This window comes from Pinus tabuliformis, chromosome J, assembly GCF_031772625.1.
Source record: "Pinus tabuliformis cultivar Carrire ecotype Pingquan chromosome J, CPIR1, whole genome shotgun sequence".
NCBI classification, from domain to species: domain Eukaryota; kingdom Viridiplantae; phylum Streptophyta; class Pinopsida; order Pinales; family Pinaceae; genus Pinus; species Pinus tabuliformis.
In genome coordinates this window covers 837,198,155-837,211,873 of record NC_142295.1, presented here as the reverse complement: position 1 = coordinate 837,211,873, position 13,719 = coordinate 837,198,155, and the positions used below count along the sequence as shown (strand labels likewise).

The window sequence follows — 13,719 nt, the reverse complement described above, 5'->3', positions numbered from 1 at the left end:
CATATATTGCTCAACTGTAGGGGCAGAACACTGGCTTTTGTGATCAAAAGAAGAATTTGGATTTAAAACTCCCAATGAATACAATTTTTCCAGGGATTGGTGGACGATGTGAAAGTGAGTAATCCACTGTAGACAGTGGATTGCAAAATATACTTACTCTCAAATGTACGATTTTAATTTTTTACATATCAAATTTGATTTTGAATACATGATATTTCTCTGGCACTCCAAGAAACACATCCCTAAGGACAGTTAGGATGTCTCCAATCTCAGAAAAGTTTAATGCACCACCTAAACAAGGAGATGGTGACCTCCCCCCTTCGATGTCATTGGATAAATCCAAGGAAGCCTTTCAAAACTTGGGTGCTTAACCCCATATTGAGTAATGGAAAAATCAGATAAGGTAGTGGTTATCTCAAGTTTTGCTTAATCTTCTTGTTCAAAAAATTGAAACCAGTCATAGCCAAGTAATATATTGCTCAAAATATACTTACGATCAAATGTATGATTTTTAATGTTTTACATATCATATTTGATTTTGAATATTGATTTGTGTTATTTCCATCGCATGTATGAAAATGACAACAAATCTTGGGATTTCTCTCACCTTAAGATAAGTAAGTAGTGATGTACCAAATTATGGAGTCTCTTCTGCTACTTCATCAGATAATCTTGCTAATGAGTGGCAGACAACATTTACTATTGATGAAGATGGATTTATTCATCAATTGTGTGCTACTCTCATACAAGCACGAAGTGCTCCTAATAGTAAGTTACACTACTTAAAAGTGTTGGGTGTGTATTTTATGTTGTTAAAAGGTTGAGCACTACTTTATAAGTCACTCTAAAACCTCAATGTTTCTATCTCTGATTAGTTCTCTACAAGCTCAATGTTTAAATCCTTGATGTTGGGTCAGTTTTAGGCTTGAAATGTTTAGGTTGCAAAGAAATAATGCAGCGCTCCGCCTTTTAGCATGTTTTTTGTTTAACATATTTGAAGAATTTATATTCAAATTGTATACTTTGTATCTATAATTATTGTGTGTTTCATTCTATCTTGAATGTAGCTCCACAACCATATTTACTGGGCCTTCAACCTATAAAATAGAAACATTTCAATCCTCATATTCAAGAATGTTTGGATGTCGTGACTGAGCATCAAAGTTTGTGTGTATTAATGAAAGGAGAGTGGGTTAAGGGGTTGTTACCACAAAGTAGTATTCGTGTAGATTACACCATACGACAGATTAAAGGTAAAAACATATTTAAGTGTGATTTTGAGTAATACCAGTTTGGCTTGCTGACTTGCTCAATCAAGGTAACTTCCAAAGTAAAATTGTATGGGGAAATGTGCAGAACTTGCAGAAGGAACATGTGTGTGAGTTTGAGGGAAGAGGGGAATTTTACAACAAAGTAAACAAAAGATGGACTCTGGAACTGCCCACAGATTCACATCTTCTTATGTATCTTTTCTATTCACTTTTGGAGCATCCGCAGTGGATGCTGCATGTGGAAACTACTTCTTATCCAAATACACAGTCAAGCAATAATCCTTTATTTTTCAGTATCCTACCACCCAAAGAAATATTTCCAGAGAAGTATGTTGTATTTTTGTCCGCTGTTCCTATTATTTTTCATCCTGGAGCATGTCTGCTAGTAGTAGGAAAGCAGAGTTGCTGTTTTTGCACTATACTGGGATAAAGTGTTGCAATTCTCTCTTCAGGTACATTGACCAAAGTTAAATTTTCTAGGGCCTAGTCAATATCAATGGTCTAGTTTGGAGAGGCAAGATGTGTGTGTCGACAACATTTCCCCATTCACTACTCTAGTTGCAAATAGATTGCCATGACCTCAAACTACTCGATCCCTTCCAGGATCACAAGTACCATGCCAAAGCACATTCGCTTGGGACAAACAATTTTCAACACCATGGTCTAAACCAAGGCCTTGTCTTACAAAGGAGGAAATACTAAACAAAAGAAAATCTTGAAGAGTTTCTGGCAAATGTGGAAGAAAAACTGTCAGAGTCTATGTCAAAGGCAGCAACACCTTCAAACCAAGGTCTTACAATGCCATCACCAAGCCTTCATGGAATAGGTGGCAACACTCCAAGTCCTATTCCAAATTCAGGATATTTCTCTGGCACTCCAAGAAACACCTCCCTGAGGACAGTTAGGATGTCTCCAATCTCACAAAAGTTTAATGCACCACCTAAACAAGGAGATGGCGACCTCCCCCCTTCGATGTCATTGGAGAAATCCATGGAAGCCTTTCAAAACCTAGGTGCTTAACCTCATATTGAGTAATGGAGCAACTAGATAAGGCAATGGTTATCTCAAGTTTTTCTTAATCCTCTTGTTCAAAAAATTGAAACTAGTCATAGCCAAGTAATATATTGTTCAAAATATACTTACTCTCAAATGTATGATTTTAATTTTTTACATATCAAATTTGATTTTGAATACAAGATCTTTCTCTGGCACTCCAACAAACACTTCCCTAAGGACAGTTAGGATGTCTCTAATCTCACAAAATTTTAATGCACCACCCGAACAAGGAAATGACGACCTCCCCCCTTCGATGTCATTAGAGAAATCCATGGAAGCCTTTCAAAACTTGGATGCTTAACCTCATATTGAGTAATGGAGCAATCAGGTAAGGAAGTGGTTATCTCAAGTTTTACTTAATCCTCTTGTTCAAAAATTGAAACCAGTCATAGCCAAGTAATATATTGCTCAAAATATACTTACTCTCAAATATATGATTTTAATTTTTTACATATCAAATTTGATTTTGAATATTGATTTGTGTTATTTCCAAGATAGGTTATGCAACCGTTAGCAAAGCTTGGGATTTCTATCACCTTAACATAAGTTGGTAGTAATGTACCAAATTCTGGAGTCTCTTCTGCTGCTTCATCTGATAATGTTTCTAATGAGTGGCATACAATATTTACCATTGATGAGGATGGAGTTCTTCATAAATTGTGTGCCACTCTCATACAAGCATGAGATGCTCCTGCTAGTAAGTTACATTACATAAAAGTGTTGGGTGTGTATTTTATGTTGTTATTTAAAATGTTTTATTGTTTTTAAAATGTTGCAAATCTTATTAGGCACCTAGATTTTTACCATGACTTAGTAGTTCTGCACCATAAGCACCATTCTCACTGTGGTGTGGGAAATCAATTAGGAAGTATGGTTTAGCAATTCACTATTTTCTAATTTATGATCATCATGTTCTATACGTTAATAGCTATTCTCATACATGCCCTGATGACCTGGATCATTTTCATTTTGTGTTTTCTAGTAATTCCAGCTTACCATGGCATTATATATTAATCTTGTGCTTCTATTTCGAGAAACAATTCATGATAAAGTACTTTAAATTTTAGATTGGTAGCAATAATCCAATGACCAAGGACCATACTACTATAGGATTCAATATCTACTTCTTACACATGACCCCAAACCACCTAAGTGAGAAAATTATCTTCTATTTTTACTTCCTAGATTATGTCCAGGGAGAACTCTACATATGAACAAAGCTCTTGTTACCTATGGATTGTTCTTAAAGGTTAGTAAGTTTTCAAGTGTTTCTGTGACAAAGTGATTTTCATAAATTGTTGCAGGGAACAAATGGTTGTTGAATTGATAGCAGCTGTAGGCATCCTACAATACATTGCTTATGAGTTCACTGTTTTGGCTTCCTATCTTATAGATTTTAAACTTTTTCATGGTTAATAGAATGGATTGTAAGTTGGAATATGACTAGTATTGTTCATTTTTCTAATTGTAGATGGGGTTGTCAAGGTGCTACAGATAATAGTAGGGTTATTGTTCCTCATAGGTATTTTTGCTATCTTAAAAGCATTTTTGTTGCAGTGAATGACAAATTCAAATGGTTATGATGTTTTTCAAACCCCTCCTCGAGATTCAACAACAAGATCAACATCAAACAAACCTACACAATCATTTGGTTTTGTAGAACATCAACAAGAACTTTAGGGGTTAAGGAAGAGGAATATTGAGGAGGGAAATACAGACTTCCCTTGAAATATTGGTAGTAGAAAATAGCCACAAAGATCAAAGAAATCATCAACTCCATCCCCCTCATCTCTATTAGCACTTGTACAACAATCACCTTCTAAAATTTCTTGTGGACTAGGGCCTGGTCAATATCAATGGTCTAGATTGGAGAGGCAAGATGTGGGTGTCGAAAACATTTCCCCATTCACTACTCCTATTACAAATAGATGACCATGATCTCAAGGTACTCGATCCCTTCCAGGATTGCAAGTACCATGCCAAAGCACATCCCCTTGGGACAAAAAATTTTCAATACCATGGTCTAAACCAAGGCCTAGTCTTACAAAGGAGGAAATACTGTTGGAAGAAAAGCTTGAAGAGTTTCTAGAAAATGTGGAAGAAAAATTGTTAGAGTCTGTGTCAAAAGTAGCAACACCTTCAAACCAAGGTCTTACAATGCCATCACCAAGCCTTCATAGAATAGGTGGCAACAATCCAAGTCCTGTTCCAAATTCAGGATATTTCTCTAGCACTCCAAGGAACACCTCCCTGAGGACAACTAGGATGTCTCCAATCTCACAAAATCTTAATGCACCACCTAAACAAGGATATGGTGACCTCCCCCCTTTGATGTCATTGGAGAAATCCGTCGAAGCCTTTCAAAACTTGGGTGCTTAACCTCATATTGAGTAATGGAGCAATCAGATAAGGCAATGGTTATCTCAAGTTTTTCTTAATCCTCTTGTTCAAAAAATTGAAACCAGTCATAGCCAAGTAATATATTGCTCAAAATATACTTACTCTCAAATGTATGATTTTAATTTTTTACATATCAAATTTGATTTTTAATATTGATTTGTGTTATTTCCAAGATAGGTTATGCAAACGAAAGCAAAGCTTGGGATTTCTATCACCTTAACATAAGTAGGTAGTAATGTACCAAATTCTGGAGTCTCTTCTGCTGCTTCATCTGATAATGTTGCTAATGAGTGGTAGACAACATTTACCATTGATGAGGATGGAGTTCTTCATCAATTGTGTGCTACTCTCATACAAGCACGAGATGCTCCTCCTAGTAAGTTACATTACTTAAAAGTGTTGGGTGTGTATTTTATGTTGTTAAAAGGTTGAGCACTACGTTATAAGTCACTCTAAAACCTCAATGTTTCTATCTATGATGAGTTCTCTGCAAGCTCAATGTTTAAGTCCTTGATGTTGGGTCACTTTTAGGCTTGAAATGTTTAGGTTTCAAATAAATAATGCAATGCTCCACCTTTTAACATGTTTTTTGTTTAACATATTTGAAGAATTTCTATTCAAATTGTATTCTTTGTATCTATAATTATTGTGTGTTGCATTCTATCTTGAATGTAGCTCCACAACCATCTTTATTGGGCCTTCAACCTCCAAAAGGGAAACCTTTCAATCCTCTTATTCAAGAATGTTTGGATGTCATGACTGAGCATCAAAGGTTGTGTGCATTGATGAAAGGAGAGTGGGTTAAGGGGTTGTTACCAAAAAGTAGTGTTCGTGCAGATTACACAGTACAACAGATTAAAGGTAAAAACATATTTAAGTGTGATTTTGAGTAATACCAGTCTGGCTTGCTGATTTGCTCAATCAAGTGGTAACTTCCAAAGTATAGTTCTAATTTGTATGGGAAAATGTGTAGAACTTGCAGAAGGAACATGTGTGTGAGTTTGAGGGAAGAGGGGAATTTTATAACAAAGTAAACAAAAGATGGACTCTAGAACTGCCCACATATTCACAACTTCTTATGTATCTTTTTTGTTCACTTTTGGAGCATCCTCAGTGGATGCTGCATGTGGAAACTACTTCTTATCCAAATACACAATCAAGCAATAATCCTTTATTTTTTAGTATCCTACCACCCAAAGAAATATTTACGAAGAAGTATGTTGCAGTTTTGCCCTCTGTTACTATTTTTTTTATTATATCCTGGAGCATGTGTGCTAGTAGGGGGAAAGAAAAATCATGGTGTTTTTGCACTATATTGGGATAAAAAGTTGCAATTCTCTCTTCAGGTACATTGACCAAAGCTAAATTATCTAGTTTGAATGAGATCAATTTGCTCACATATAATTGGAATAAATCCTTGTTGGATTTTGTGTAAATTCTACTAGAAAATATGCCCAGAAAAGCTCCAAAACATATAACAGGTAGACTACCACTTGTATATATAGGGTGAAGGTAAAACAATCGACAATGATGTTAAGGTTCTTATGTGAAACTACAACACAGTGATTTTAATTGAGCATCAAATGATAAATAGATGAAAATTTCATTTTTTCTTTATTATTTGTATCCTTTCTGCTATCAGTTAAATATAAGCATTGAATTTGACCCAAAGTACAAATTCAAGAGACCAAAGTTTATGTACATTTCTATGTATGATACGTATGAAACAAGAATATAGAAGTTAATAAAAAAATATGCATAATATTTGCAGAATATGAGTGAAACAAGGAGTCTGCTCATGTAGGCTCATTCAAATATGGCTTCCACAAAGAGAAAAATGTGACAGGATGACTCTTCCAACACAAATAAATATACCCATACTCCAAATGCATCTCCAATTTGAATAATGTTTACAAAAAATGGCTCTTGCACAATGAATTATTTTGTCACTAGGGATATGACACACAAATCCCCCTTCCTTAACTCTAGTGACCCACTTCAATTGGCTCTCTTTTCTCTCCATACAAGAAGCACCATCATATCCTACATTATTAACTAACCCCATGCCAGACTCACCTTCAACCATAAGCCTCTCCTTGCACTCTTTCCCCTTCAAACATACACTGTTGGAATCCAATAATCTTCATAGATGATCTACAAAGTTCTTAAATCTTTCTATGAAATCAAGAGACGAATGGTTTATATCATTATCAATCAAGAAAAATAATTCGGGATTTAGGTCCTTTATGAATTTGATGAACTTGTCACGAGGGTGAACTGATGTTAACTAATTGTCTTTTACTTCATTTTTGTCCAATCCCTCTCCTAAGAGTTGATGAAGATGAAATTGTGCACAGATAGCTAATGCCTTGTATTCTTTGACCCCTAGGGCTTTCAATGGTAAGGGAATCTAGGGATTTTGCAATGACATTGAATTTCATATCAAGATTCAATGTCTTTGCACACCTCTTTAAATGGTTAGGGAAGTCATTGGAAGGAGTGTTATCTAAAAAGGGTTCCCCATGAGTGTCTAATATGATAGTTATCCTTTGGAGACTAGGAGGCCCAAGTGGTATCCTAGCCAATGCCCCCATAAATGTGGGCCATTGTATTCCATGAGAAACACCAATATCTATTACATGAAGAGATTTATTGATATTGTCTTCAAAAGTTTCAATCAAATATTTATTGCCTATGGTGTACACCAACTAATACGATGGACTCACCTCATGAAACTTGATGAGAGCCCTGTGAGACAACCTTGGATCGCAGAGAGGAATTTAGAGCAAGGAAGAGATGCGTTGGGATCCATGATCTCAACAATGAAATCTCTTAGCCCATGTGTTGCAAGCCTATGGTTCACATCAACTGAGATTGATGCAGGATCATGGAAGACCTGTATGAGATATTGAATGCTAACAATGTTATTGTTGGTTATAACCAATACACAAGAGTTTAGTAGTTTATGAGAGATTTTTCGGCGAAAATCACAAGGAATACCATTTGTCGACGCGTTTCGAACCAACTAGTGTGGTTCATCGTCAGGGCAACTTGTCCTGACGATGAACCACACTAGTTGGTTCGAAACGCATCGACAAATGGTATTCCTTGTGATTTTCGCCGAAAAATCTCTCATAAACTTGATATGGATCACAGAAGGCTGAACTCTATAGTTTAGTAGTTGTTCAACCCATATCGATTCGTTGGGAAGATTAGGTGGACTACTCTGGAATCCACCTTATCTGCCTTTGTTGTCTCTATTACTATTGTTGTTATTATTGTAGTTTTTGTTTCCTGTGGTGTCCAAATATAATTGATTGTTTGATTCTTCTCCATGCATAGAACTTAGTTTCTGGGGCCAGTTAGTGGTTTCCATGACCCAAACTCTCTCCTGTGTAGGGAGAGGCTGCATTTTTTTCAAAGACATTCCAGATCTTGCCTTTAGTAGATTCACATAAGACTCTAACTATTTTTCTCTTCTTGGTTATCTTGTAGAATCCTCCACATCATTCTGTATTCAACAAAGAAACAAATTAATCACTTTTGGTTTTATACTCAAATTCACATAAGAAATCTATTTGGTCAAACTTGTGGAATGAGCAACAAAATTAGTAGCAGAAATATCAGTAGTGTCTTCTTCTCCATCCTCTACCTAGAACAATATAAACCATAACACAAAGCTTTAAGGTGAGGGGAATTAGAAGGGAAAGGAGAAACATATCTCATTTCAAGTTATTTTGATTTACTCAGAATAAGAAAATAATCCTTGAAGATCAACATAAATAGCAGAAATAACAAGAGAGTAAATCTACTCGAATGTTATAATTGTCTGCTTCAGAGCCTCTTCCAAAGAATGAGCCTCTCATATGAAAAATAGTAAAACAAATTTCATAAGTAGTTCAGAGAGTTGGTGTCTTCTCTAGTGGTCCACTTCCAGGAAAGGCAATTGTCTCCTGTGCTAGAATTTGCATGGAGATGGATGTGAGTAAAGATCTCCCAACTAAAATGTTATAATTGTTTGCTTCAAAGCCTATTCTAGAGCATGAGCCTCTCATCTGAAAAATAGTAAAAGAAATTTCCTAAACAGTTCAGAGAGTTTGTATTCTTTGTACGATGGTCTTCTTTAAGGAAAGGTGATTGTCCCTTGTGCTAGAATTTTCATGAAGATGGATGTGAGTAAATATCTCCCCACTAAAATGACATTAACTTTAGATGAATTTAGTTGGACCCAAAAAAGTTCTTGACTATTAAAACTTGAATTTTCAATGAAAAAATCTCATGAATTGGGGCATCCCCCTCCCTCTGTTCTTAATGTTCCAAATGCATGGTTACAGGAAAAACAAGATGTTCATTGGATTGTGGTCTAGTAGTTGAGATAACATGTGGTGGCATTAAAGAATCAAATTTGAACCTTGAATAATGACATAATCATTTTAGAAAGTTTGGAAGCTTCCCAATATATGTAGATATGTGGTTATAGTAGCAAGTAAAATATCATTTAAACTAGAGATTTGTATATACACAATGGAGGCCTCCACTAAATAGGTTATGTAATAGTGGGCTCTAAAAAAATCTCATATATTTTATCATATTTAAACCAAATAATTAGAAATATTCCAAAGAGGTATTAGTTTAGTGATATACATAGTGGAGGGCTCAAAACACCGAACAAGTTACTTAATCATGGGCTCCAAAACTAGATCTCATAGATTTTAACAAATTTAAACCTAACTATTAAAAATCTTCCAAAGAGGCATTAGTTGAGTGGTGAGAAATTATTCCCCAAACATATGATGTCAACCTCAAAGCAAAGATCCAAGGTACAATTCCCGAGTGAGTTTGGGAGAATACATACCCATCATGATGACTTTCAGAGGGACAAGAATGGGTGCAAGTCCCAAGCAATTTAAGCAAAAAATGACTTCCCTTATGAATTTCAAAGGAAAAAACAGATACACACCCCTCATGGCTTACAAAAGGACAATGATGGGTGCAAGTCCCAGGAAATTTCAGCAGAAGGGGCTTCCCTTATGAATTTCAAAGGAAAAAACAGATACACACCACTCATAACTTATAGATGCACAGGGGCAAGTACAAATCCTGGGAAATTTCCAAAAAAAGTGCATCCCTCACAAATTTCGATTCGAAAGGATGCATCTTCGCCTCACAATTTTGGTGAAATATGTAAGTTTATTACAATGAGGTGGGTGAAATATTATCACTCTCCTAACTCATAAAATATTTCTATCCACCAATTTTATACTCTTGTATATACCTAATATAATATAGAGTGTACAGTTTGATTTTCTCTCACACTTTCCTTCTTGTGAGATTGTTCTCATTGCTCTTTCAATTCATGCACATATCAATAAGGTTTACTTTCTTGTTTCTATTGCAATATGAGTTTTGTTTGGTTGAGGTATTATTTTTGTTTTTTTATGATAAAGTTTATTCCTATTTATTCAGTTTTAACTCTCTTGCGTTCAATTCTTTCAATGAGTGGGTATTGGCTACATGATCCACAGATAAAACAATGAAAATTTTAGATTTGTGCAAGATAACCAATTCTTTGCATACCTTTTCTTTTCACAAGTATGTGATTTGTTTGGGTCTAATTAATTTTCTTGTTTATGGAAGTATCATCCTGAATTTTTATGATGTATGTGGAAACTTGAAATGTTATATCTCTTTATGTGGAGGTACTTCAAAATTGAAATGCAAATTGATTTCTTAAAATAGAATATAAGGAATTGAATATCCATTTATTCTTCTTAAAATGCACCGTAAAGAAGAGAGTTTTCCTCTAGTATTTTCACCATTTTATTTGGTAGAAGACATGGTAGAGAATGATACACTACTCCTTTTCTCATTATGTTTGGAATTTATACCTATTGATTGAGTGTTTTGTGTAGCTTCATTGTTGTTTGTTTTATACCAATAACTTCATTTCTAGTTTGTTTAGTTACCAATAGAAATTAAGCTTCATTATACAAATATAAATTAAGCTTCATTGTGTAGCTTCATTGTTTGTTTTATACCAATAGCTTCATTTTTGTTTTATACGAATAGTTAATTTGTGTAGCTTTATTGTTGTACAATGTTGATCATAAAAGAGTATTAATTCTTATGGTTTATGGCAAATATGTATGAGCATTAGGATCTGGATATATTGGGAATGTATTTGTTTTTGAAACAAATATTTTTTACGATGTAAATGAATATGAAAGAAGAAAATTAAGTGGGTATGTTTTGTTAGATACATTGGAAGGGGGTATAAATGACATAGGTTTAGAAACTATTCCAAAATTCCATTTGTTTTGAATATATGACATTTTTGGTAGGTATGTGGAGATAACATGTGAAAATGATACTATGGAGTACAACTAGTTAATGATCGACTTATTTTTATTTTTTTGACTCACAAAGGAGAGGCAAGGCCAAGATGCAACCAATCAATCATTATGTTAGTAGGAAGTTTACTTCCTCTGGACACTAAAAATCATGGCATATTGGGACATGTTACCCACCCACATGTATGGGTTGCTATAGGAGATTTTTTTTCTTCTATGATGCAATTTTCTAGCTAGTTCTCATACATGATTTATTATGTTGTCTTTTTCTTTCCATATGTTTTCACAAGATATCTACAACTTGATCTTTTTAGATTGTAACTTAGCTGATATGATTGTTATTAAGTTCCCAAGGTTTTATTTTTCTATGGTGACATTTTATTTGTTTTTTTTATACAGGTCATCTGGCCACATAGTGGCCATTATCACCCAACTAAAGAAAACTTGTTCGAGTTTCTTGCTTTTCTGGGGAAAATTGACATTGACATAGCTGATGTTGAGGTATATGTCGTATAAATCCTTTATAGTCTACTTTATTTTATATTCCAGTGTTCATCGTATTTCATGTCTTATACTCTACATTATATCTTCTTTCATTTCAGAAGAGGAACTCAATATTGATGATCAAAAGAAGGAATTGAAGAAAGAGGAGAAAAATAACATTGGAGCGACAAATGCAGAAAGAGAGAGAGAGAGAAGAGAACCGATCTAGTGATACCCATAAAAACAATATCTCGCATGAGACACACACATAGAGACTGATGATCAAGTCTTAGGAGTTGGTGAATTCACCTACAATGCCTTGGCAACATAATGATAATGTTTTGAAGTGATGAAACAATATTTCATGTGTAAATTGTAGTCCAACCAATATTAATTTGGAAACTTGTATTGTAATACTTGACATTTCGTATAATATAGTTTATGTGGTTGAAATTATTTATAGTTGCACTTGATATTATTTAGTATTGTAATTAACATTTGTAACTTCATGTTTTCATATTAGATGAACATCCACATTGTATGAAACTTTTTATTTTTTATTTTTAGTCGCAAAATCATACTAATTAATTTATGTTGATTAATAATGAACACATAGAATCAATCTAAAACTACTAAATTAGTAGTTTATATTGATTAATGATGAACACAAATAAACTGAATATACAACTAAATTAGTCGTTTATAATGATTATTAGTTAAAGTAAATGAAATGAATATAAACTACTAAATTAGTCGTTTATATAATGAATATGAAACTACCAAAAAAATATAAATGACTATTACAAATGATAAATTTGTGATTACAAAGGACGACTAAATTTTGCATATATACGACTATTAGTAGCTAATTTACAATATCTTATAACATGACCAAAATTTAGTCATATTTCTTTGGTCATTAATTGATTTTAAACGATGACTAAAATTTGCATATATATGACTATTAGTAGCTAATTTACAATATCTTATAACACGACCAACATTTTGGTCATTAATTGGTTTTCTTGAGTGATCATTGTTGTATATTTGGTCATTAATTGTGGCAATTAATAACTAAATCAATGACAAAATTAATGACCAAATTAATGACTAAATATACTACTAGATGATAAAATTGAGACAACCAATCAATGACTACGCTAAAAACAACTAAAATTTGGTCGTGTTATAAGATACTGTAAATTAGATACTATTGGTCACCGATTGTAAAATGGTTGTTTATATGCAAAATTTAGTCTTTTTTTTAGTAACTAATTAACCATTTTGTACTAGTGCTAGTTTTGGCATGCATGCCACATGCATGTGGTTTCTTGGTCATGATTTGTCACTGTCACGAAGGATTTCCTGGACTGATAGTGGATTTTCCTAGCCTTTCCATTTCCTAGATAACCATGGTGTTGTCGGTTTTTTTTTTTAAATGGTTGGTTCTCATGTTTCCTTAGCTTGGGTTGAGTTATTAGTTCCTGGAGCCTTGGTTGGAAAAACACTCTAGAGCCCTGTAATAGCTTGGGTTGAGTTACTAGTCCTATAGCCTTGGTTGGACAAACGCTCTGGAGCCCTGTAGCAACTTGGGTTGAGTTACTAGTCCCTTACTCTTGGTTGGAAAATCACTCTGGAGCCTTGTAACAACTTGGGTTGAGTTACTAGTCCCTTACCCTTGGTTGGACAAATTATTTGGAACCCTTGGTGGGTTGAATTACTAGTCCTGGAGCCTTGGTTGGACAAACACTCTGGAGCTCAGTAAAAGTTGTGGGTTGAGTTACTAGTCCTGGAGCCTTAGTTGGACAAACGCTCTGGAGCCTGGTGTAAGCTCTGGGTTGAGTTACTAGTCCTGGAGCCCTCATTAGACAAAGGCTCTAGAGCCTGGTAAAAGTTATGGGTTGAGTTACTAGTCCTGGAACCTTAGTTGGAAAAACGCTCTGGAGCTCGGTGTAAGCTGCGGGTTGAGTTACTAGTCTTGGAAGTCGGGTTGGAACAAATGCTTTGGAGCCCTAGAAGACTTGGATAGAGACTGATCTAATGTTGGTTTCATGATGTACGACCATGAGGTGGAATCATTGTTTGATGGGTTGAGGTGGATGGCCTTTGGAAGCCCTGGATGAGTTTTGATTGATGTGTTCTATGAGATCCCATATTCA

The 13,719-nt window shown here is 34.6% G+C and overlaps 1 pseudogene; it reads right to left on the bottom strand.

Annotated features, from left to right (window-relative positions):
* Positions 1 to 6,523: 6,523 nt before the first annotated feature.
* LOC149229307 (protein NODULATION SIGNALING PATHWAY 1-like) overlaps positions 6,524 to 13,719 on the bottom strand; it is a 36,320-nt pseudogene continuing 29,124 nt past the window's right edge.